This window comes from Chlorocebus sabaeus, chromosome 21 (genome assembly GCF_047675955.1).
Source record: "Chlorocebus sabaeus isolate Y175 chromosome 21, mChlSab1.0.hap1, whole genome shotgun sequence".
Lineage (NCBI taxonomy): Eukaryota > Metazoa > Chordata > Mammalia > Primates > Cercopithecidae > Chlorocebus > Chlorocebus sabaeus.
In genome coordinates, this window is record NC_132924.1 from 84,456,111 (window position 1) to 84,484,106 (window position 27,996).

General features: G+C 35.8%; 1 protein-coding gene and 1 pseudogene across 5 annotated transcripts in view; one reads left to right on the top strand and one right to left on the bottom strand.

The window, feature by feature from the left end:
* Window positions 1-27,996, bottom strand: part of IMMP2L (inner mitochondrial membrane peptidase subunit 2) — an 878,275-nt gene that overhangs the window by 713,606 nt on the left and 136,673 nt on the right. The gene's annotated exons all lie outside the window — the stretch shown is intronic.
* Window positions 13,331-27,572, top strand: LOC140709687 (argininosuccinate synthase pseudogene; annotated as a pseudogene).

The window sequence follows — 27,996 nt, forward strand, 5'->3', positions numbered from 1 at the left end:
TAAAATTAAGTATAAAAAGGGGAAATTGGGCAAACAAATAAATATGCTGAAGATAATGGGAGCCAGCTTTTCTAATGTTGGAGAAGGAACCTACAAGTACAAAAAGGGGAAGGAAGAATAAACCCTGTCGTTTGGAATTGAGGAGATCAGTGGGATCGTATATTTGTAGATACATAGATCACTGATCAACAGATAGATAGATGGAGATGTATATGTATATATGTACATACATATATACATGTAATGTACATATGTATTAGTGTGTTTTCATGCTGCTGATAAAGACATACCCGAAACTGGGAACAAGAAGAGATTTAATTGGACTTACAGTTCCACATGACTGAGAAGGCCTCAGTATCATAGGAGGAGGCAAAAAGCACTTCTTACATGGCAGTGGCAAGAGAAAAATGCGGAGGAAGGAAAAGCAGAAACCCCAGATAAACCCATCAGATCTCATGAGACTTATTCACTATCACAAGAATAGCACAGGAAAGACCGGCCCCCATGATTCAATTACCTCCCCCTAGGTCCCTCCCACAACACTTGGGAATTCTGGGAGATACAATTCAAGTTGAGATTTGGGTGGGGACACAGCCAAGCCATATCAATATGTGTATGTGTGTGTATATATATGTTCATACATATATACATAAAATGTGCAAACCTATATTTCCTAGGTTTGTTCACTGAAAAGATCTAGAAGCAAAGACACCTCAGTAGCAAACAGCAACCTTAGAACTCAGTAGCAAAGGGCAACCTTAGAATCCACTAAAAGAAACCAGAAGTCTTTGGTAGCACCAGGGTTGGGGCAAGAAAAGTACAAGATAAGCTCGAACCACACCTTTTCACACGAAGAACTGAGAACATAGCATCGCTTTTGTGGTAATAATACCCTAAATAATTTATTCATGAGGAAACATCAGATAAATCCAAGTAGAGAAATAAAACATAGTTGTACTCTTCAAAAATGTCAAAATCATTAAAGATAAGGCAAGATTAATGAAGATTCCAGATTGAAGGAGAGCAAAGAACCAGGGCAGCTAAATACAAGGCTTAGATTCTTGACATATAAAGAACATCATTGGGACAGTTGGTGAATTATGAATTGAATCTGTGTAATAGATGGTAACACTGTATCGATACTAGTTTCCTATTTTGTTGTTTATACTGAGATTACGTAGGGAAATGTCCTTATTTTTAGAAAACAGTCACTGAAGTACTAAGGGAGTACTGGGGCATCATGTCTCCAATGTTCTCTCAAGCCAAAAAAAACTTCAAAATAATAATAATGTGTAATGGTAAGAGGAGAGGGAGGACAAACTGAGAGAGAGAGAGAAAGAGAGAGAGAGAGAGAGAATATGATAAAGCAGCTATACAAATCTTAATACTGAAAATTTGAGTGAAAATCATATCAGTTCTTTGTACTATTCTTGCTATGTTTCTATGAGCTTGAAATCATTGTCAAATGATTAAAAAACAAAGACACGTTTGGCCCTAAATGCCCATATAACTATTAAGAAAAACCTTAACTCTCTATGAAGAGCCACAATCTGCTCTGAATTTTGAAAAATAAAAAAATGTGCTTGCGCTAGAGGCTAATACAGCCTATATAATTCTAAGGGCACTAAACAAATAAAATAAGGATGTTAAAAGGTGTTTTGAACATGTCTAAAGTCTGTAAAATGTTAATTCTTACAGAATACTTGGCTTAGAAAGGTGATGTATATTGGGGAATTATAAATATTATAAGGATAAAATTGCAAAATTTCCCTGATAGTCACAAAATAAGACCTATGTAGACACCAACAGGCATCACCCAGAGCCCCCTTCAAAGAAGCACTCACTCATGGCCCATATATGGGCAGTGCAGTCAGTAGATAGCCGCCAGGTCAGTAGACTTCAACATCGTCATAGCTGCAGAGAACCGCCCTCCTTTGGGGTATTCGACATCCTCTGACGGGGCAGGGGTGACTTGAGACAACTCTGGAGGCCACACTGTCTGAGGGTCCCACTGGCTTGTCTAGGGTTCTGTCAGGCCTGCCTCACAGTTTGGCTTCCTCCCCTGCTCAATCCTGTATCTTCCTTCTTCCTTTCCCTAGAGATGATCCCTAAAATACATCTCACACCCCAAACTCCATCTCATTGTCTGCTTCTAGGGAACCCAACCTGCCACAGGCCCTCTTTTGTGACTTGACAAAACACAGCTTGATATAGACACATTTTATAATTTTGTCTTGTGAGTAGGTAACTTTATTTCCAACTCACAAGACAGGTATAAATTTTTTTCAGGTAAATTCTGTCTCTAAATCTCATTCATTTACTTCTCATGCTGTGTGACAGAAAAACTGTACTTTCCCCTTTTCATGTTAGCCAAATATAAAGATAATCATTGTTTAAACAACAAATTTCTCTCTTATGGTCCATTAGCTCCTGCTGCTTGTCCCTATAGTGAAATAGTAATACAACAAAACTATTTCCATGGCAATAGGTAATAATCTAGCAAATGTGAATTTCTGACTTAGCAACAGAACAAAGCAAGAAGAGATTATGGAACTGCAGTGGGGCTAAATTTCAATTTCTGTGTATTTTTAGTATCACATTTTAAAACAAAAAAAAACACAAACAAATGCAGACACACATTAACATGTAACTATGAAGAATAAAATTCTAATTATAGGATAAATTTAAGAGACTTCAGTAATCAGCCTGTAATATCACTCCTTACTTTACTACTAAAATATATTCAACTAACATAAAAAATCTTACCTTATAAATTTCAGAATTCTTACACTTATTTGAAAGCCTATTATCTACTATAATAGCAGTCCCAGTTACTAATATATCCTGTTATTTTCATTTTTAGTAATAATTACAAACACGGCTTATTGCTAATATGTAAATGAAAGATTTTCAAAGGACTAAAGAATCTCTAGAAAGCACAGGAACAGAGGAACTGGAAAGACTGTGAGCATTAGGAGCAGATCTCTTGCTGATACTCCATTAGTCGAGGCTCTCCACTCCCTTGTGGAACATGCAGCACCCTGTACAGGCCACTCTCTACTCTGCACCTGCTCTTCTTCCCACCCCTGAGCTTCACACTCACCAAGAGGGGTTGTTTTGTTCCCACACTTATTACCATTTTTTCCTGTTATAGTAATTATATGGTTTAACTAAATTATTCACAACCTGATGAAACATGAGTGCAGAAAGGATTATTGTATCCAGGAAAAGTAAGTACAATGCTTTATAAAGATTTGATAAAGATGAATCACTAAAACTATGAAAAATTAAGTATGGGCAATGCTAGATTGTGTGACAGTTACAGAAAAAATAATTCAAATCTAGGATTCTACACTCAGATTGCTTTGTGTCTTAAATTTCTGCATTTTTAAATAACCCAATGCAAAAACCATAGGTACTGCACTGCCTGCGTTTTATACAGAATGACTATCCAAAGATGCAAATTTTTTTAAATAAAAACCTTTAGCCTTATACAACCACAAAAATGGCAAAAAGACAAACAACAATGACAACAATTATGATAAGAGTATGAGTTCAAGGAAACCTGAATAGAGTTCCTTAATATATGGCAGCACAACCATACCTCTCTTTCAGTTGCCTCCACTCTCCGGGTGGGATTCCTGCCCTCTGTTCTAAAGGATGACATTGAGCACTGCCCCCTTGTTCTTGACCTCAGATATGCACTTCTTCAATCTCAGGTTAATAATTCTCGGTTGGCAAAGGAGGTTCAGAAAGTGTTCTTTCCCTCCCTGCCTCAATGTCCTCTCCTAGCTTTGCACATACAAATTCTTCATTACCAGCTTGATTGCATTTATCTCCAGCATATAGCAACGTGCAAACTATATTTTCTCTTTGGCTATTAGCTACCCAAGGAGGGCCTCAGACAAGAACATACTTTTAGCCCCAACGTCACATGAGCAATCACATTTCCAATTTTTTAAGCACCCTTCCAATTGATATACTGTCTAACCAGGAAAAACATTAACTGGACCAGTCAAGTCTCTTTTTCCTATTCTAGCCACATATTAATGATCAATGTCTCCCACTGGAAATGTACAGAAGCTACAATAAAAACAATTTCCGGCCCGAGGCCAAGAATTTATAGATTTAGATTCTAAAGCATCTGATGTGACTACTTTTTTATTTTATTGCCTTAACTTCCTTATCTACAACTGAACACACTTCCCATCAACCTATTACTTCTTTACCTCCCTCCAGTTTTCCTGGCCTTTAACTCAATGCCTCTCCTAAGTATGCTTCAGCTGTGTTTACTGACACCACCCCTGACATCAAATGAGAAGTGTTTTTCCTTCTGACACCAACCAATTCTGACACAAACTGAAAGTCCCATAATTCAATTAATTCTGATAATAACAACCGGGAGTTAGCATCAGACTCTTTAGGGCTCAGTCCCACAAAACAAGGTTCCTAGGTTACACACACTTCTGTCCAACTTGGCTATAAAGTCTGAAGTGGGAGAGTCTTCCCCTCACTTCAGGTTCAGCAATTTGCTAGAGTGGTTCATAAAACTCCAAAAAACACTTTGCTTATCATTACTAGTGCATTATAAGTAATACAAGTGAAGAGCCAGATGAGGAGGTAAATCTTGTGAGGTCTGGAAGGGTCCAGAGCACAGGAGCTTTTGTCCCCATGGAGCTGGGGGGCACCACCCACCTGGCATGTGGATGTGTTTGCCAACTATAAAAGTCTCAGAACCCAGGCATTTAGGGGTTTTTGTGGAGGCTGCATTAATAAGTATTATTCATTAAATCACTGGCCATCGGTGATTAGCTCAATCTCCAGCCCCTTTCCCCTCCCCAAAGGTTTTCACATGAGATTAAAAGTCCCAAGCTGCTAATCAAGGCTTGGTCTGTTGGGCAACCAGCCTGCAACCTGAAGCTTTTTAAGGGCCCACCAAGAATAACCTCACTAGAACAAAAGATGCTCTCGTCACCCTAATGACTCAGACAATTCCAAGGATTTCTGAAGCTCTCTGCTGGGAACCGAAAACAAAAAAAGAAGTATCTTTCTACACTAGTGTAATGCTTTAATCTGTTTTCCACTTTTCCACAGATCTTACACGTGAATAGCCAGTTACTTGTTCCCCGGCTCTGCAACAGCTCTCCTCCCATTACCTTTTGTAAAAAACTTGTCCCATTTCCCTTTCCCTTCCTTCCTCCTTCCTCAAGTTTTGCACTAAACAATAAGCAGAATTTAGAACATAACATATTTTCAATTAAACTTACTCTATTGTCTGCTGTGCTCGGGGAATATCTGTGGTCTGTAAACTCTGCATGCAAGGAAGAGCTATTTAATCTTGCTCCTGACATTTTACGTAGGAGGGAATGGTTTACAGGCTCAGTGTCTCTCGAAAAAACACTCCCCAAGGAACAATGTATTTATTTCTCAATGTTCATTTTCTGTTTCACTCTTAAAATCTTCCCTACCACCATCCCTCACTCCCAAGAGTACAACTTTGAAATCTAATGTATAAAACTAGCAGAAATTAAAGTTTATCCTATACTTACATTAAAGGCGACTCCTACTTGAAGATATGCAGACCTCTCCAAATCCTTCTTTTGATTCTCTGCTCACATAAGTGGGTTTTATATATGTGTGTTTTTTTCCACAAAGGAAAGGCCCAAAGATAGCCAAGAGATCAGGATTGGAACAGGTTTTTTTTAACATCATGTTCTCACATTTTCAAAACTTCCACCTTTATTAATGATAAACTTTTTAAAACTGATTTCAAAATAGGAAACAGTTATTCATCAGTCTGCTAGTCTCACTTTCACCAATCAACATATTTCATTGATGACGATATAATTTTTAAAATATTTTGTCATCTCTGGAATCAAGACATATCTTAGTCAATAAATAGTATCATAGTTTAATTGACAATATTTTTCATAAAGTACATGAAGAAATACTTTATCATAAATATATATAACAAAGATAAAATAAATGACACAAAGATGAATCTTAGATTTGATAAATATATTAAGTTCCTCTCTCAACAGTTTCTGGCTTACCTCGGATACAACCTATGTAAAGCATTTAGCATTAAATATAGTATAATCGATTTTCATTGCTGCCATCATTGATGACAACATCATCGTCATAGCTAAACAAATAACAAAAGTCTGAGAAACAAATATGAACCAAATTAGGGTTCTGATGTGTTCTCCTTATTCTACTTCTTTTCTGAGTGCCATTTTTGTTTGTTTGTTTTCTGTCCTAATTTCCTAAATTTTTCATTTGTCCCCATATTAGAAAACAGTAAACACTCTGATGGGGTTATATGAGGTTGTGCTAAATGACTTAGCTCAGAGTGTTCAACCCGAAATAAGTTAGGATCTTTTCATCTCAAAGAATTTTAAATATCCATCCCTATCACTAGCTACCAAATCAAAAACCTAGGAATCTCATCGGATAATAGACTATAAGACAATTCCATGGTTATACATTTTAGAAGATGACTCTAATCGATCATCTTTTTTTTTTTGGTACTTATTTTTTGTATATTTGTAAAATAGTAGTTACATGAAGCAAACAATATCAGTGCAAGGCCCTTTCTCTTTTCAGGCTACTCGACATGCAGAAATGGTGGCCACTGATCAGGTCCTTGATTGGTGTCCTCGAAGTGGCAAGTCCTTCTGAAGCATTTGAACACACTGTTACATGGTCACTGTGGAGTTGTGCATTATGTGTGCAGCTGCTCTCCATCTGATGAGTATCCTTTGACTTCATGAGTTAATGTCTTATACCATTCATGTGAACAAGAGAGTGGCCAAACACATACTACAGCAGGAAGCAGAGGGCAGCTGTGATGAAACTGGCCAGAAGTAGTTAGGATGGTGAAAACACTGAGAAGCCAAAGGAGGCAAGGGTGGTCAGACAGAGCGGGTGGGGCCAATTGCCTGAATCATCTTTTTTTTTTTTCAAGCATAAGTACAGAGTTATATTTTCTATTTTTTCTTCCACATGACTCTTCTACCCTCCGCCATTTTTTTCTTTCTCCATAAATGGAAACCTAAAATGTATTTCTACCACAATTAGAAAGCAATCAATAAAAATTTTTAGTCCAGTTTTCTTCGTGTCTCCACACATTACTACATGAACTCAGTTTTACTTTATACTATATTATAGTCATTTGAGCAAAATTTATTTCTTGTAAATGAATGTGCTAGTATAAGAAATATCTACATTTTAATGAAAATCATAGTATAGGTACAAAATTTCTAAAAGTGAGAAAATGAAGCAAACACAATACAGCTTTTTGGTACTTTTATATATGTAATCTTTCTTTATTCTGCTGTTGATAGTTTTTGCCTTTCTCCCATTTAAATAAGTTAATTGAAAGCATAGTACAATTTCATCTCTATTGTATTAAAAATATGCAACTAATTATCTGTAGTAATATTATTCTGCAACATTCTCAAGAAAAATTATTGGGCATTAATTCCATCTGGACTCTCCACTAAATAAGCATTATTAAACAAATTTTCTTAAACTATAAAATTCATATTACTGAATTTGTATATATTCAGAGTGTCTGAAGAATGGAGAACAAACATATGAGAAAAAGCTCATCATCACTGGTCATGAGAGAAATGCAAATCAAAACTACAATGAGATACCATCTCACACCAGTTAGAATGGCGATAATTAAAAAGTCAGGAAACAACAATGCTGCTGAGGCTGTGGAGAAATAGGAACGCTTTTACAATGTTGGTGGGAGTGTAAACTAGTTCAACCATTGTGAAACACAGTGTGGCAATTCCTCAAGGATCTGGAACTAGAAATACCATTTGACCCAGCAATCCCATCACTGGGTATATACCCAAAGGATTATAAATCATTTTACTATAAAAACACATGGACACATGTTTATAATGACCCATGGACACAAATGTTTACTGCAGCACTATTCACCACAGCAAAGACTTGGAACCAACCCAAATGCCCATCAATGATAGACTGGATAAAGAGAATATGGCACATAGACACCATGGAGTACTATGCAGCCATAAAAAGGAATGAGTTCATGTCCTTTGCAGGGACATGGATGAAGCTGGAAGCCATCATTCTCAGCAAACTAACATAGGAACAGAAAACCACATACCACATGTCCTCACTTATAAGTGGAAGTTGAACAATGGGAACACATGGACACAAGGAGGGGAACATCACACACCAGGGCCTGTAGAGGGTGGGGGGCAAGGCGAGAGAGAGCATTAGGACAAATACCTAATGCACGCGGGGCTTAAAACCCAGATGACGGGTTGACGGGTGCAGCAAACTACCATGGCACATGTATACCTATGTAACAAACCTGCATGTTCTGCATATGTATCTCAGAACTTAAAGTAAAATAAAAATTCAAAAGAATAAATATAGTTGGCAAATTACTGTATATATACAACACTATTATAACGATATACAATGCTAGTCTGTAGTTTATAACTGTTTCTCATAAAAGAAATGAAGCTTTAGAAAACATTTTTCACTGGATGCAGTGGCTCACGCCTGTAATCCCAGAACTTTGGGAGGCTGAGGCGGGTGGATCACGAGGTCAGGAGATCGAGACCATCCTGGCTAACACGGTGAAACCCTGTCTCTACTAAAAATACAAAAACAAAATTAGCTGGGCATGGTGGCAGGCACCTGTAGTCCCAGCTACTCAGGAGGCTGAGGCAGGAGAATGGTATGAACCCAGGAGGCAGAGCTTGCAGTGAGCCGAGATCGCGCCACTGTACTCCAGCCTGAGAAACAGAGTGAGATTCCATCTCAAAAAAAAAAAAAAAAGAAAAGAAAAGAAAACATTTTTCATTATAAGAAAATAAAATCACTTATAATAGACATATTTCCAATATTTATATTCTCTGTAGTCCTCTAATACTTTACCTATACATATGTACTATATTTTTCAAATACTAGAATTATAGTATACATCATTGTATTACTTGCTTTTTTGTTTGACAATATTACAGGAGCATTTTCAATATTCATAGTCTTCAAAAACATGATTTTTGAATGGCTGTACGAATATTCCATCGTTTGTAAATACTGTAGTTTATTTAGCTAACCCACCACTATTGGCCAGTTACTACCATAATAATGCAGCAGTGAACTTCCCTTTATCTTTGCTCTAGTCTCTGATTTATGTCTTGGAAAAAAATTCTAAAAGTTGAAAGTACCAAGTAAAGACATGTAAATATTTTCAAGCCTTTGATGCCTACCACCAAATTGTTCTTTCTCCAATATCCATAAGAGTACAGGTTTAAAGAAACTTCATCAATATTGTGTTGCTGGTATGATGGGTGAAAAAATATGTCTCATTTAATTTCATGCCATTTCATTTACAAGTAAGATTAATCACTTTAATAAATTCATTTTTCATTTTCTTTCTTGAACTATTTGTTCATTACCTTTGCCTATTATCCTTTGAATGTATTTGTTTTTTATTACTATTTTGTGTCTGTTTTTTATACAGGAGTGACATGTTTGATGTTGCAAATATTTTTCTAGGTTCTCATTCACTTTATCATTTCACTTTTTTGACATATAAGAGAGTTTCATTTTACATAATAAAATTTGTAAGCTTTTCCTTCATTATATGTCCCCTTGGTTTTATATTGAGGAAGGCCTTTCTCAGCCTACTATGAAATAATTCATTTACACTTTCTTCTAAGTATTTTATGACTTAAATTTAATATTGTTTCTATTTTTAACCCATCTGAAATGCATTTTGTATACAGAATTGGAGACAGCTAATCACGTTTTCCTCAGACAAAAGTATTTTAACACGTCAAGTTTAAACCATAAACACTTTTCAGATCAATTTTTTTCCATAAGTTTTTGGGGTAGAGGTGGAATTCGTTACATGAGCAAAAGAAAACTACCGACTGATATCCTTGATGAACACAGATGCTAAAATCCTTAACAAAATACTAGCTAACCTAATACAACAACATATCAAAAAGGTAGTCCACCATGATCAAGTGGGTTAAAACCAGGGATGCAGGAGTGGTTTAACATACACAAGTCAATAAATGTGATACACCACATAAACAGCATTAGAAACAAAAAATCACATGATCATCTCAACAGATACAGAAGCATTCGACAAAATCCAGCATCCGTTTATGATTAAAACTTCCAGCAAAATCGGCATACAAGGGACATACCTCAATGTAATAAAAGCCATTATGACAAACCCACAGCCAACATAATACTGAATGGGGAAAAGTTGAAAGCATTCCTTCTGAGAACTGGAACAAGACAAGGATGCCCACTCCCACCACTCCTCTTCAGGATAGTACTGGAAGTCCTAGACAGAGCAAATAGACAAGAGACAGAAATAAAGGCATCCAAATCGGTACAGAGGAAGTCAAACTGTCACTGTTTGCGATGATATGATCATTTACCTTGAAAACCCTAAAGACTCCTCCAGAAAGCTCCTAGAACTGATAAAATAATTCAGCAAAGTTTCCAGATACAAGATTAATGTACACAAATCAGTAGCTCTTCTATACACCAACAGTGACCAAGCAGAGAATCAAATAAAGAACTCAACTGCTTTTACAATAGCTGCAAAAAAAATAAAATAAATAAAATACTTAGAAATATAGGTAAACAAGGAGTTGAAAGACCTCTACAAGGGAAACTACAAAATGCTGCTGAAAGAAATCACAGATGACACAAACAAACAGAAACACATCCCAAGATCATGGATGGGTAGAATCAACATTGTGAAAATAACCATACTGCCAAAAGCAATCTACAAATTCAAAGCAATCCCCACCAAAACACCACCATCATTCTTCACAGAATTAGAAAAAGCAATTCTAAAATTCATATGGAACCAAAAAAGAGCCCACATAGCCAAAGCAAGACTAAGTAAAAAGAACAAATATGGAGGCATCACACTACCTGATTTCAAACTATACTATAAAGCCATAGTCACCAAAACAGCATAGTACTGATTTAAAAATAAGCACATAAGACCAATGGAACAGAATAGAGAACCCAGAAATAAACTCAAATACCTACAGCCAACTGATCTTCGACAAAGCAAAGAGTTTTTGGGGTTTTTTTTTTGTTTGTTTTTTTGTGTTTGTTTGTTTGGTTTTTTTGGACAAATATCTCTTTCTGTTGCCCAGGCTGGAGTGCAATGGCATGATCTCGGCTCACTGCAACCTCCACCCCCCAGATTCAAGTGTGCCTCAGCCACCTGAATAGCTGGGATTACAGGCATGCACCACCATGCCTGGCTAATTTTTTTATTTTTATTAGAGACAGGGTTTCACCATATTGCCCAAGCTGATCTCTAACTCCTGGTCTCAAGTTATCCATCGGTCTCGGCCTCCCAAAGTGCTGGGATTACATGCATTAGCCACTGTACCCAGCCTAAATGTATTACTAATGTATTATTATTAATGTATCCTTTCATACTAACAATACCTAAGTTGTTTTTGTTTAACATGTACTAGCATTTCCTACCTTTTAAACATGTAGTAGCTTATTCTATCATTTAAACATGTACTAGCATATCCTATCTTTAGGCTCCTTTAATACAGAATCAAGGTTCTCCTTCATTCCTTGCTTTCCATGCTACCAGCACTATAAAATAAGAGAATCAACAAAACATCCTACATTATTAAGGTAGTTTGATGTTTTGGCTCTATGTAGAACACATCAATTACATCTATAATGTATTAATTTAAAAAGTGGACTCAATTCCTCTATTGAAAAAGATTTGCCCCAGAAGTCTTTTCTGAGTCCTTAGCCCCACTCTCCATCTGAATGTGATATCTCTCCTGTGCTGTTTTCCAAGACCTCTGAACATACCTGATCATAGCCCTTATCACCTTATATTTCTGACTTACCGGTCAGTCCCCCAACTAAATCAAAAGAATTTCAGAAGAACTATGTCTCAGATATTTTATCATTATCACCTAGCTCACAGTAAGCAGTTTGTAAATATTCATTAAATAAATGAATGAGTACAAGACTACAAGACTTTTAATTCCTTTCGGGCCTGCCAGTGACTAATGATTGCAACAGTGAACAAGTCACTTAATATTTTAGACTGTGGTGAACAATTCAGAAATCAGTAATTTCTTAGCACGATGATCTCTTAAGATTTTTCAATCTCAGAATTCTATGATGACATGACCTGTATCCCCAGAATCCAATTTTACGCCCTACTGCTACACCTCTTACTTGGTAATATTCCCCTATCCCCACCAGTCTGACCCTTCCAGACTTGACCTTCTCCGCCTACCCCGTTGTCCATTTAAAATGTTCTCACCTTGTGCTCCTTAGGGTTTTTCTATGGATCAGCCATCTATAACTGTAGTCTGAACAACAATGCATTTTACTGTACCTTCCCCATGCTAAATTTGTGTGTAGGTATACTGCATGGCTCATTCAGAAGATACTGGTGATGTGAAATGCGTAGGCATGAGGTTAAAAAGGAGGTCTCAACCTGTCTTGCTTACCCCATAGACTCATCTTTGGAAATGCATATGACATTAGATTAATGACTGCATTTTTACTCTAAAACAAAATGCCTTAAGAGTACTAGTATTATAATTTTACAACTTTTCTTGTTTCCATAATGATCAATAGAAGTGGCACATTTTGCAGTCATATCAAAAAAGAAAAAAAAAGGATTATACTCATAATCTCTTCCCAAACATATTCTGGTGAGGAAAGGTTTATTTTGTGTCTTTTCACTTTTTGTCATTTCCTTGCTCTAGTTCAGATGTTTTAAATATTTCCATAAATGTTGGGAGTAAGTTTACTTTGGACAGAACAGATTTGCTTCTATTTTTAAGAATTTGATAGCATGTGGTGAGATTGTTTATCTTGTTGAGATACCCCAAAAACTCAGCCTCTTGATCTAAAATGCAATCCAATAAGTTATATGAGTTAAGGTTAATCTGTAAGTAAAATACAATTCCAATTTGCTAGTGAATACTTACCTATAAATATTAAAGACAGTATTTTAACTTAAACATTTGCCAACCTATGCTAAGTGTTATGGGGGAGCAAAGGCAATTAAAGCCAATTTTCTGCCTCCAAGGAGTGTATTCTGGTAAGAGAGACCTGTGCTTAACTAACAATAACACAAGACAGAATATAGTTCTTTAAAGAAAAACAAATCCTGTAGTAGCAAAAGAATTTTAGGATTAAAATAATACATCGATAAGTAGGATTAAAACTACAGTTCTAATACCTTTCCAAATTTCAATGTACTTTTTTGAATAAGAGAAAAATTAACCAGCCATGTCCTTTCCAAAGAAACACTACAGATTACACTTCCTGTAGCACTCTGGAAATATGGACTCTGACTGGTAGTAGACCACTACTTCTGTTCAAGAGGCTCTTTAAATATTCATGAAGTCTGATTGAGAAAAATGTTAAGCAAGCCATGGTCATACTGAGCAATTCAACTGGTAAACCATGGACTGCATAGCTACATTCAGCAGCAGGTAGAAGGAGTAACTTGAGAGGCTATTAAGGAATAGAATTAGGAAGGCTATAGGCTCATTATTAAACCATTGTTTACTTAGCACTGCCAACATTCCAAACACAGTGGTAAATGCAAGACTGGTGAATAAAATCCATAAAAATATTATCTAAGAGACTGTTTATCATGTTATAAATTCATGGTTTTTAAAAAATAATAGAAGCCAGGTAGGGTAGCATGCATCTCTAGTCCCATCTACTCAGGAGGCTGACGCAGGAGGACTGCTTGAACCCAGGAGTTCAAGCCTGTAGTGAGCTATGATTGTGCTTGTGAATTGCCACTGCACTCCAAGCTGGACCACATAGCAAGACCTCATCTCAAAAATAATAATATTAATAATAATAAGTTAGGAAAAACAATCCTTCATTCATTCACAATGTACATGTCCTACATATTCAAATTAAAACCAAGCAAAAGTCTTCTGTTCTGAAACTAAGTTTCTATGAAAGACCCCAGCTTGTATTCCCAGCAATATCAAGTTTCCTTATTCATCGCTATAGATTACCTCATATAATGAAATGGAATCATCCTTTTCCAGAATTAAGATGCTGCTTTTATCACTTTACTTGCTCAAAAACCTTAAAAGCTTCCATTTACAGCTGGGCATGGTGGCTCACACATGGAATCCCAGCACTTTGGGAGGTCGAGGCAGGCAGATCACCTGAGGTCAAGAGTTCGAGACCAGCCCAGGCAACACAATGAAACCCAGTATCTACTAAAAATATGAAAATTAGCCAGGCGCAGTGGCATACACCTGTAGTCCCAGCTACTCGAGAGGCTGAAGCAGGAGAATTACTTGAATTACCAGGAGGCAGAGGTTACAGTGAGCCAAGATCACCCCACTATGCTCCAGCCTGGGTAACAGAGTGAAACTCTGTCTCAAAAAAAAACAAAAAAAGTTTCAATTTACTATAAAATCAAATTAAAAATCCTCAAGGTGGCATTCAAGACTCTGCATATCTGTATATTCAAACTATTTCCTAATACCTTCACAATGGAAATTTTCTGTTCCAGACACATTGCCTTCATAGTTCCACAAACACATTATGTATATTTATGTCTATTTACACCTATTGTTTCTTTTATTTTCTTTTTCTGAGACAGGGTCTTACTCTGTCACCCAGGCTGGAGTGCAGTGGTGCAATCTCGATTCACTGCAGCCTTGACTCCCCCAGGCTCAGGTGATCCTCCCACCTCAGCCTCCCAGGTAGCTGGGACTACGTGCAAGCTGCCACGATCATTATATGGTCTGGCTCTGTGTCCCCACCCAAATCTCATCTCAAATCGTAATCCCTATGTGTTGAGGAAGAGACCTGGTGGGAGGTGATTGCATCACAGGGCGGTTTCCCCATGCTGTTCTCATGATAGTGAGTACTCACGAGATCTCATGGTTTAAAATTGTTTGACAGGTCCTCCCCTCTCACTCTCCTCTCTCTCCTGCCACCATGTAAGACATCCACTTTGCCTTCCACCATGACTGTAAGTTTCCTGAGGCCCTTCCAGCCATGTAGAACTGTGAGTCAATTGAACCTCTTTTCTTTATAAATTACCCAGTCTCAGGTAGTTCTTTATAGCAGTGTAAAAACAGACTAATACAGCCCAGATACATATAGATATAGATATAGATATAGATATTTAAACAGGGTCTCACTTTGTCACCCAGGTTGGTGCAATCACACCTAGTGGCAAAATCTTGGCTCACTGTAGCCTCAAATAGTAAGTATTCAAGATATATGTTTTGTTTAAAGGGAGTCAATAAAATAATCTAAGTCAACTATTTTATTTATTACACATGAAGAATCACAGGAAAAAAGTTAAGCAGCTATTTCAGATTACATAGTTTGAAAGCTACATCCCAAACACAAAACCCAATATTTTTGGGGTTGTAAAGAATCCTGCAGAGGATAGTGAAAGGGTAGAAGTGAGGATCCCTTTCTGTGTGATATTGTTAAAGTTGGGATCCTTTGATTTACATGATAGCTTGAATTCTAAATATAGAGTTGCCATCAGTTAAATATAAAATAATATTGGGGCAAAATTAGCCATGTCACTTGGAAGTCTTTTGAAAGGTTTCTGCTTATTTTTTTAACCTATATATTATTGTAAGAGGCATACTTGGAACAACCTGCAAACACATATACTAATTAACTAATCCAGCGGCAGCATAACACACAGGGAGTTTTATCCTTTATGAAGGCCTAGCACATGCATCACGTTTAACACAGCCCTAGCTCACAGTACTTTATCTACTTGGCTAGAAAACAAATGGCCATAGAAATTCATGCTAGTCAATCTATTTTTTTAATATATATTTTGGAGTACAAAGGATGTAAATTCATCTGAGTACATAACTAGCATGCAAAGAAATCAGGTTGAGTATGCTACAGTTAAAATGGTCACCACAAGAAGCTGAAATACCAGGAGTGTTCAGTGGAATTACTGAGAGTCTTCAAGCAAAAAGGGTTTTCCTAACTGTCACTGCAATTATAATGAAAACATTTTACTTCCTAATGATTTCACCTAGAACACATTATACATAACATAATATATATGCATTCAAATGTAATAGACACATAAGGAATACCAATTTTGACTACTTTCTTCCCATAAATCATAAGTGACTTCTGAGCACAACTCTCAAGACTTTTAAATACTTTCTGGGACTCTTTTTCCATTTAGAAATAAGCAACTATGTACAACAGTTGATGGAAAACTCAAGCACTTAACTATTTCAGTGAAAAGAGGTAGAAAGAAAGTCTATAAAGTATAATTTTTATCCATTTGAAAAAATTTAAATTTGGAATCACTTCATTCTTAAGGTCCCAACACACTAAAAATAAAGTGTATTCTAAATTTTCACATTTGTCAAAGACAGTAATATCAAGCAGTAGCCCACAATTCCCTAAAGGAATGATGTCAATTGGTATTTCTTAAATTAATTCAGTGACCTACAGTAATGTGAGTTCTTGGTACATAATGTCTGTCAGTAAGCAATACAAAACTTTCAGAATCACTTCTGGTGTCTGAACTCCAAAATGCAACCCAAAAAAATGTGTCTAAAGTAGTTCCTTAATTCCTACTTCACCTTGCATCTGTTAGTTATAGCAACATCAGAAAAATAAAAATTACAGCAGGTGTAGATTGCTAGAACTACAATTCTACAAATTAAATAGAGTACAAATTTAACCAAGATTTCTGGTAATATATATATAATCAGTTATCTTTCTGAGCTAAGATATTACAGGTCTGTAACTTCTTTTACCAAGTATGGTTTACTGAGTTTCACATGTGCTTACACAGCTCATTTTTAGTTACTTACTAGACAATGTGCAATGGTGTACTTTTACAAAAATGTCAAAGGTCTCAAGATATGGAAATACTCAAATTTAAATGATTTATCTGTTATCTCTGAACTCTCTTTCTCTGCTTTTACTGCTCCCAAGTATACAGGCACCCCCAGAGACCAGCTAAAAGTTCAAGAACAGAAAACTCCAAGTACATCATCTTAACAAATAACCCCACACATCATAGTTTAAAAATAGCATATTTGAAAAAATGCACTAAAAATTATTATTAGAACTTCACACTCAAATGCCTAAAAAGTTATGAACATTTTACATTGTAATACCCATAAATTCTAATGAGTGATTATCAAAGTATAATATCAGAGAAACAACACATCTAACATCATGAAAGATTAGAATATTATGTTTCAATTTTTACATGAATTATTTATGTACTTAAAAACATAGTTGAAGTGAGGAGAAACATAAATGATAATCTAATCACATTCTCTGAGTTTCCCTCCTAGGTCACTGGCTGCTCCTTCTCATTTTCCTGACTCCCATTATTCCTAAGTGCTGGACTGCCCTAGGAGGAGTATAGTACTCTTGTCTTTCTCTATTCACTGTCTAGGTCACAGGTCAGTAAACTTCTGACTACAGACCAAATGTAGCTTACCATCTATTAATTTTTATAAAGTTTTATTGGAACATGGCCACACCCATTTTCCTAATTATTGTCTACAGCTCCTTTCACAATACAAGGTTAAAATTGAATAGCTGCAACAATGACTAGATAGTGCCTCTGATCCTTTACAGAAGAAAAATTGTCAATCTCTATCTATGTGATCTCACTAAGATGTATAGTTTAAATATAATGTATATCCTGAAAATTCCCCAAATTCTATCTTCAGTCCTGACTCAGATATGAATGACAAGTTCTCTACATTACACTTAGATGTCTTATAGGCATAAAAATTTAACATGTCTAAAAGGTAAAATTTGGTTTCTACCACCCCTACCCACTCCTTTGCCTCTTGTATCTCAACACACAATTTCCATTCATTGAATTGCTTAAGTCAAAAACTTCAGAATCCTCCTTGATTCCTCTATTTCTCTCATACTCCATATCCCAGTCATCAAAAAAAGTATATCCTTAAAATTTATCCAGAATCTGGTCACTTCTCACCCACTGCAATGCTACCACCCTAACTCAAGCCACAACCATTTTCACCTGGACTATTATGGTAGCCTCCTTACTGGCTCCCTATTTCTGCTCTTGGTCCCTTACACTCCATTTTTACAGAGCATGTACAGTGATCATGGAATTCCACTACTGAAAACACTTCAAAAGCCATGCAAGGTGTGGCCTCCTGCTATATCCTACCTTCCCTCCCTCTTACTGATTCTGGTCACTCCCCACATGGTCTTTTACTGTCAAGCACGGTCCTGCCTTGGATCTTTGCATTTGCTGTTCTGTCTGGAAACGTTTCCCCTGACTTATCTAGTTTGTTTAATTCCTCATTTTATTCAGGTCTCTGATCAAAGATTACCTCAAGTTAGAGGTCTTCCTTAATCAGTCTCTCTAAAATAGTGACTCCTATCAACTCTATATCCCTGTTATAGGTGGATTCCCTACAAAACAGGCTCTAAGATTCTGGGATTTGCATGCATTTTGGGGAGTGCCCTTAGAAACAACATCTGAAAGGGAGTGAAGGAAGCAGGACAGGCAGAGAAAGAAGCTTAACTGCAATGCGGTTGTAACAGAGGTTTGAGCCACAGGAACCTCTGCAGTGGATACAGTATTTGAAAATTGTCCCACATGAGGAAAAGAGGCACGGTCTTTGAGCCCACATATGCATAATGAAATTCCCGGTATCCCCAGAGTTGGGGTGTAACCTTGAGTAAGACACATAAATATGTGTTTTAGGGAAATGCAAATTAAAACTAAAATAAGATACTACACACACACTAGGATAGCTAAAATCAAAAAAGATAAAAAAATAACAAATGTTGGTAAGAATGTGGAGAAAACAGAACCCTCATACACTGCTCATGGGAATATAACATGGTACACACAGCAGCCCTGGAAAACAGTTCGGCAGTCTCTTCCAAAGTTAAACATAAATACATCACACAACTCAGCAATACCATACCTAGAAATCTGCCCAAGAGACATGAAAACATATCTACAGAAAGAATTATAAAAGCATATTCATGGTATTATTTACAATACCTAAAAGCAACACAACACAAAAGGCTAGCAAATGGTATGTGGATTAACAAAATGAGGTACATCTAAACAAAAACTAATATTCAGCAAAAAAAAAAAAAGAACAAAATACAGATACATACCATAACATGGATGAACCTCAGAAACATTACACTCAGGGAAAGAAGCCAACACAAAAGACCATTTATGGTACGATTCTTTTTAACTGAAATAGCCAGAAGGGGAAAATCAATAGAAATACAAAGTAGATTAGTGGTTGCCTGGAGGTAGGGGTAAGAAATAAGAGTAACTGCAAATGGCCATGGGGAGTATTTTCAGGATGATTAAAATATTCCAAAATTGGATTATAGTGATGGATGTACCACCCTATACATTCACTATATATCATCAATTTCTATACTTAGCATGAGTGAATTTTATGAAATGTAAATTATATATAAAGACATAAAAAAGAAAGATTAGTGGCTGATTCTTAAATTGACTAATAATAATGGTGACAATAACTAGTACTCACTGGAAATTTGCTTAGGTTCAAGAATTGTTCTGAGTGCTTCATATGTATTAACTCATTTAATCTTCAACACAATCCTATAAAGCAGGAACTATATTATTCCTATTTCAGAGATGAGATAACTCAGGCATGGGAAAATTAAATAGCATGCTTAAGGTCATAGAACTAATTATATGTTAATTAACATAAAAATAAAACATTCTGCCTTAAATACTAAGCACCAGCACTTATCTAAAACAAACCAAAAAAGGAGAAGACAACACCATATGTGTTTATACACGGTAAGTTCCCTGTAAGTAGTGTATTTAAGATTTTCCAATGAGTGACCAACTTGCAACACTTATGATTATCTATATAGCCATTGAAACAAGTAATAAATATAGTATTTATTATAAGACAGCTTGGCCAGTACCTGGTTCATATTCAGTGAGAGACTTAATTACTATAGACAAATATAAAGAATGCTCATGATCTAATCTACTGAATCACTATGTTCATACAGACACAGAAATACCACTATGGGTACACATAAATACAACTTTATTCTGCAAGAGTCATGCATAAACACACACACAAACTCTGAGTCACACAGTCTCTATAATAAAGATTTTTCTAGTGCATCATGTCACAGAACTGCAAGCATATCATTTTGTTCCTGTAACTGAAATGCACAATGGGACAAGATGAGATGACAGTGTGTTTTATCATTTTCATATGAAAGTTCAGTAATAAATTTCACATGGCAGTAAGCCAATATGAATGAAAAACTTGGAGATACTAACTTCTCATGTATCTACCAGTAAAACACTCTCAAATTTACAGATACCCCTAGAAAAGACAGCTGATAATCACATTGTATGTAGTTAATATTTTTTTAAAAAAGAAGGCATATAAATGATCAGCAAGCCTGACATTTAGATATTTGACAACAATGTATTTTAAACAGTCTAATAAAACACAAAGCACAGATGTAGAGGAAGCAGGATATGTAACTAAAACCACATTCACCTTCAATTCCTTTGCAGGCTAGCACTGAAAAACCTATATCAGCACTTTCTGTCTAGATGATATATTGATACAAACCCAGAATAAAAATGGTGATAAAAAAGTACCATTTGTAATTGAAAATAAATGTTGCTAAGTGCTAACAAGCTTCTGTCAGTTAAATTGTTTTTATTTAGAAATATTTTCCATTTCCTCTATGATTCTTAAGAAACTGTAATTAATTTTTGTCCCAAATTAATAATTAAACAATGTTTTTGTGTACTGATTACACAAATTAGTAGTATTTACATTTAAGACATTCATTTAAAGTTGAAGAAACCATTCCATAATACAAAGTTAATTCCTACCCTTAATTGTCTTAAAATTTAACATCTACCTAGAAAGCAATGCATCAGTAATAAATTTATGATTCAATATAGTTATCAGCCCATAGCTAAAAATTTGCAGACCTACATAACCAAGCACATTAAAAGTCCCCGGGGTAACATACAACCATGAGTAACTCTCATAGTTCAGCATGCACTACAGTAAGAACCATCACAACTGCATGTTCTCATTGGTGGGTCCCAGTACATGTTTAAAAGAAGCTGTACATGTACATCACCAACTTGCATATACACACATGCAAAATTAAATGACCTAAAGGGTATCTTGTGAAAAACTTGAGAGTTTTTTTTTAAGACATCAGTATAACCTTGGTTAAATAACCTTATGGTCTATACAAAGATTTGAAATTTCTGAATATAAAAACATACAGTAACATAAAGCTTGCTTCTAAGAGTAGCCAGATTCAATATTCAGGTTTAGAAAAATTACATTCATTACATTAAATTTAAGTGGAACAAATAATTATGCTGAACTTCTACAGGACTGCCCTTAAAATCCTATACATAACTAGAAAAGTGGGCAACATATATAAAGCTATTTCAGATAGTAGACAAATGGCAGAAGAGGCATGTGATTATTAACAAAAGGGAAACAAATCAGTTGATATCTAAGACTGTCTCTGTTTCAACCTAGACGCAAAGTCCAAACTGTGTTATAAGAATGGGGAACTCAAAAAGAACATCATGGTCCAAATAAGTTGAGAAACAGATTAGAGTTTGAAGAGTCTGGGATGGCTGGAATTTGTGGGACATATTACAGATAAAGAGAACACTATGCAGAGACTGGCATAAGAATACTTATGAGGCTTTGAATTGGAATCTGTGCTGCATAGGGTGAAACTCTAAGCAGCCAAGTGAAAAATAACTAGCAGGAAAAGATCAATTTCAGGGGAGCTATAAAGTGAACAATTCCAAGAATGAAGAGCCCTTGTTGTTGAATACCCAGAGTATTCTGTAGAGACTCCAGAAAGCTCATGCCTTAGTAGTGAGTCTAAACTAGCTCTAAAGATTACCCTAGATCATCCTTGAAAAGCATAAAAATAGCCTTGAAATGAGCAGGCTGATCTGCAAATAACTTAAATGCCTACCAGAAAAGTGGAGGGTGGTAGGAAGAGAGACCATTTAAAAGAAAAACCAAAATGCAACTAGTATTACATTAGTAACCAAAAAGAAAAACCAATGTAAATTAGTATCTACATTGTTCAAATTCAGCTGAACAATGTAAATACTAATAGTCAATGCCTAATAATGAAAAAAAAATTAGAGACAGACAAATAAAAGGGAGGGAAATATTACCCAGAACTAGGAGAAAAATCAGTCAATAAAAATAGATCCAGAATTAACAAAGATAACAAAATTTACATTAAAAGGCCTTAAAACAGCTATTAAAATAAGTTCAATAAGATTAAAGACTTAATGGAAACATGAACATAACGAAAAGACAAAGAGAACATATTGAGAACCACCAAAGTAAGTGTTCAAACATTTAAAAATATTTTTGACATGAAAATATTGCAGATAAGACACTACAGAAAATATCAGTGAAGTTGAAAACGTAGCAACATAAATAATTTTAAACAAAGTACAAAGGCAGAAAACATTTAAAAAACAGTCTTGATAATATGGGAGGGTACCAACAAATAATCTAACATTTTTGTAATTCAAGCACTAAAATAAGAGGAAAGAGGTCAAGAAAATATTTAAAGAAAACATGCCTCCAATTTTTCTGAATCTGATAAACACTATCAGCCTACAAATCCAAGCAGTTCAACAAATCCCAGGCAGAATAAAGAAAAACCATGACAAGACATGTTATAATCAAATTGCTAAAAAAAAACCAAAAAAACAAAAAAAGTAATAAAGAGAAAAATCTTAAAAGTAGCAAGAAAAAAAGGCATATAATGTACATAGGAGTAAACATAATAAACATGTCTTGTCAGAAATTATGCAAGCTGGAAGGAAATGGAATGACATACTTAGAGTGCTATAAGAAAAAAATTATGAAACTAAAATCATACAGCCAGATCAAATAGTTTTCAAAAATGAACACAAAGTCAAAGATGTCATTTACCAATACACCCATGACCCAGTCAAAGCCCACAACATCCCTGAAATTCTCGAGATCAAGTTCAAAAAAAGGGGTCCCCATGAAAGTGACCATCAAGATGGCACCACCTCACCAGACCTTCTTGGAGCTCTTCATGTACCTGAACGAAGTCACGGGCAAGCACAGCATGGGCTGTATTGACATTGTGGAGAACCGCTTCATTAGAATAAAGTCCAGAGGTATCTACAAGACCCCAGCAGGCACCATCCTTCACCAGGCTCATTTAGACATCGAGGTCTTCACCACGAATCGGGAAGTGCACAAAATCAACCCTGAGTGTAAATCTGTCCATCATTGCATCACCAAGTCCCAGGAGGAAATGGAAGGAAAAGTGCAGGTGCCCATCTTCAAGGGCCAGGTGTACATCCTCAGCCAGAAGTCTCTACTGTCTCTCTACAAGGAGGAGCTGGTGAGCGTCAACGAGCAGGGGAATTATGAGCCAATCGATGCCACCGGTTTCATCAACATCAATTACCTCAGGCTGAAGGAATATCATTGTTTCCAGAGTAAGATCACTGTCAAATAGACCCGCGTACAACGGGAGCTGGGGCCTCCTCACTTTGCAGCTCTCCCAAGTACAGGTGCTAATTGTTGTGATTATTTGTAATTGTGACTTGTTCTCCCCAGCTGGCAGAAGAGTGGAGCTGCCAGCACCCAACTTTGTTCCCTGATCTCCCTGAAGCCTGCAAAATTGGTCATCGAAGGGAAGGGTGGGGGACAACTGCAGGAGTGAGCTATAAAATGACAATTTAAACACACACACACACACACACACACACACAACAATTCTAAATATTTATGCACCTAATAATGGAGCTTCAAAACACATGAAGCAAAAACTAGAACTGAAAGGAAAAAAAGAAACCCATAATAATAGTTGAAGATTTCAACACTACTATCTCGGTAATTGGCAGAACAAAGAGATCAGAAACAGTAAAGATATAAATACTTGAGTGGCACCATTAACAAGTTGACCTATTTGATATTTATAAACAACAATAGCAGAATACACAAAATTTGCTAATGCATGTAAAAAATTTAAGCAAAATAGGGCATATGCCAGGCCTTAAAAAAATGTATTGAAATCACTCAGAGTACTTTCTTTGACCACAAAGGAGTTAAAACAGAAATCAATTAAGGAATAAGTCCTGAAATATCTGGAAGTCAAACTATATAATTCTAAATAACCAATGGAAAAAAGAAACCACAAAGGAAATTTAAAAACATCTTGAATAAAATGAAAACACACTATATCAAAATTTTTGGGAGAAAACTAAACTACTGCTCAGAACAGTGTTTCCCCAAATGTGCTACACACTAAAAATCACATAGGGAGTTTTTTAAAAATCCCATTGTACCTCATATCAATTTAATAATTAAATAAAAATATCTGGGGATGGGAGACAGAATTATTAATTTTTAAGGATTCCCCAGAGAATTCCAATTTGCAACAAAATGTGGGAGCCACTGGTTTAGAAGAAATTTTGTAGTTAAAAAAAAAAAAACATAAACTTCTACGTTAACAAGGTAGAAAAAGAAAAGCAAATTAAAATCAAAGTACATAGAAGGGAAGAAATAATAACAAGCAAATAATCAAAGACATAAAAAACAAACCCAAAGCTGCTTTTTGGAAAGCATTTTTAAATGATAAATAGCTAGAATGACCATGGGAGTAAAACAGAAAAGATACAAATTACAAATATCAGAAATAAAAAAGGAGATATTCTCCAAATACTTCAGGCATCAAAACAAAAATAGAGGAATATTATGAACAATTTTATACCAATAACTTAGATAAATTAAATGAATCAATTGCTTAAAAGACACAAATTACAAAACTGACTCAGAATAAACCCCTCATCAATCTCAAAAGCTTAACTCATAATTAACAATCATCTCAAAAAGAAAATTCCTGGACCAGATGGTTTTGCCAGTCAATTCTATCAAATATTTAAGGAAGAATTAAACCCTATACAAACTTTTTTAGAAAAGAAAAAAAGAAGAAATACTTCCCAGTTTGTTTTATGAAGCCACCAAGTCTACAAATCCAGATAGAGATTTTTAAAAAAATGACAGGCCAATATATCTCATATAGACATAAAGATCTTTAACAAAATATTACCAAATCAAACCCAGCAATATAAAAAAAAAATACATCATGATGAGGTTTGGCTTATCCAGGAATGTGAGATGGGTTTAGCATCCAAAAATCCAATCAATGTAATTTACCATATTAACAGGTTAAAAAACAAAACTACATGACCATATCAATAGTTACAGAAAAGGATGTGGCAATTATCAAACACTCAGTCCTGATTCAAGAAAAAAAAAAAAATTCTCAGCAAAGTTGAAACAGAAAGTGTGCCAGTTATCAACCTCTTGCCTGTCAGCTCCAAATTTACCCTTCACTGTCCTGCTTTGTGATATGGGAGCTGGACCTATATCTTTCCTTTGCCAGCAGCTGGCATTAAATTTTGTTAGCAGAGGCTGCTGGAGAGAACACTGCAGAAGGAAGGAGCTTCTCCTTCCGGTTCTGATATGCTTTGTTCTCTTGTGTTTCTTATGGCAATCAGCATCACAAAGATACCCAGTGATACTCACATCCCAGCAAGTTGCAGCAGCACTTCCATAAGCAACTTCCCAGCCAGTTCCACCAGCACCCCAAGTGGTTTCCTGGCAAGTCTCAAGATGTTCCAACCAGCAGTTTTCCGGAAAGTTTCAATAACACCTCCATGAGAATCTCTGCAGTGAACTTGATCCCCTCCTCAGGGGCTGCTCACTTCCACCACATACCATAGAAGCAAGAAGAGAATAAAGTACGCTGGAACCACAAAGAGAAGCCACCTTCTCCTGTACCCTCGCAGGAAGATTGCAAGTGAATTTCAATGTCACCTCTGCAGGCAATTTCCCAGCAAGTCTCAAAAAGACCCAGAGGGTAGCTTCCTGAATCAACAAACTAGGGTACATCCATGTAATCAAATATTAGTGAGTGATTTAAAAAATCATAACCTATAAAGCCATGGAAAGACATGAGTCTTAGCCAGCATACTGATGAAAGAAGTCAGTATGAAAAAGCTACATATTGTATGATCCCAATTAAATGACATTCTAAAAAAGACAAAATTGTACAAACAGTAATAAGATCAGTAGTAGGAGTGATGGGCAGGAGGAAGACAGAGATGAATAGGTAGGAGCATGGGATTTTTAGGGAAGTGAAACTATTCTGTATGATACCAAAATGGTGGATGCATGACATGCATTTGTCAAAATCCATAGAGTTGTACAACACAAAGAATGAACCCTAATGTATAGACATCAGTTAATAATATTATATCAATATTGGTTCATCAGTTTTAACAAATGTACATTAATGTAAGACTACCATAATAGGTGAAATTATTATTCCTTGTGCACAGGGAAAAAGGGATTATATGCGAGCTCTCTACACAAATATAAAACTACACTAAAAAATACAGTCTATTAATTTTTTAAAAAAACACATTTTCAAATTTTCCCATAGCTTCCTGTAGTGGGCAGAATTTTAAGGCGGCATCCCATATTCCTGCCCACTGGTACACACACTCCGAAGATTCCCTTCCCCTTGGGGGTGGGTAGGGCTTTAAGTATGATAGCTTTCACTCCCAGGATGAGGTTACATTATACGACAAGTATGAAAAGATTTTATTAATGTAATTAAAGTCCCAAAGCAGCTGTCTTCAAGTTTGTCAAAATAGAGATGATTCTGGGAGTCCTTAAAAGGGACTGGGGCCTCCTTGAAGGATAAGCCTCAAAGTTTAAGAGAGCTTTTCCTGATGGTCTTAAAGAAGGGGTTCTGTGTAGGAGCCATGTAGCAAGGACTTACAGGAGGGGACCTCTAGAGACTGAGAGCAGTCTCCAGACAAGAGCTAGCAAGAAAATGTAGACTTCAATCACACAACCCCAAAAAACTGGATTATGCCAACAACCACATGAACATGAAAAAGGATCCTAAGAGATCCCAGATGAGACTGTAGCCCAGGAGAGACACTCACTTTAGCATTTAAGAACCTGAGCACAAAATCCAGCTATACCCAGACTTTTGCCCTACAAAAAGTCTGAGATAATGAATTTACATTTTTATAAGCCACTAAGTTTGTGGTTTATTAAACAGCAATAGAAAACTAATACAGTCTTTTACCTTCAGGATGACAAATCACCAAAGTCAACAAAATAGGCTAAAAGAAGACATTTGGGGCTTTTGTACATTTCAACAATTGAAGTGAATTTCATAGTCATAAAAATTTACTTATTTTGCATATAGTTGGCATTTGATATTTTGAAAAGCCAAATTATAACTAGTATATATGACACAACCACAGCCTATTAAAAAAATGACACACCTGAGAATAAAATGCAATGACAAATCTATCAGGAAGCAATTTAGGATTAAAATTCTCCATTTCAAAGAAATTTTACATAACAACTTAAAATTCTACTTAGGATTTTACAAATTGCTATCAAGTGATAATTAAATGTTTTTAATATTTAAACATATACAGGTTTTAAACAAAAAAAATTTTGAAACCTGCAAATAAAACATATCATGAATCCTAAATTTCTGAAAAGAGATTTTGCATAATTTTCCTTAATTGTACACTTTAAAATGGTTCATAATATTATGTGAATTTCATCTCAATTTTAAAAAGTTAATCTGGTCATTCTAAATATTAATTATAATTATTACATGTAGATCCATGGAGAACATCTATTCCCAGTGTTTGTCAACACCCAACTGTGCAAATAAAATCAACAGCACATAAACAGAAAATCATCAGCTATCCCATTAAAGTACATATTGAAACTTTATATATGATGCTTGAAAGGTCACCTGTTCACTGCATTAACAGTAATGACAAATTTCTTCCCTGTGCTA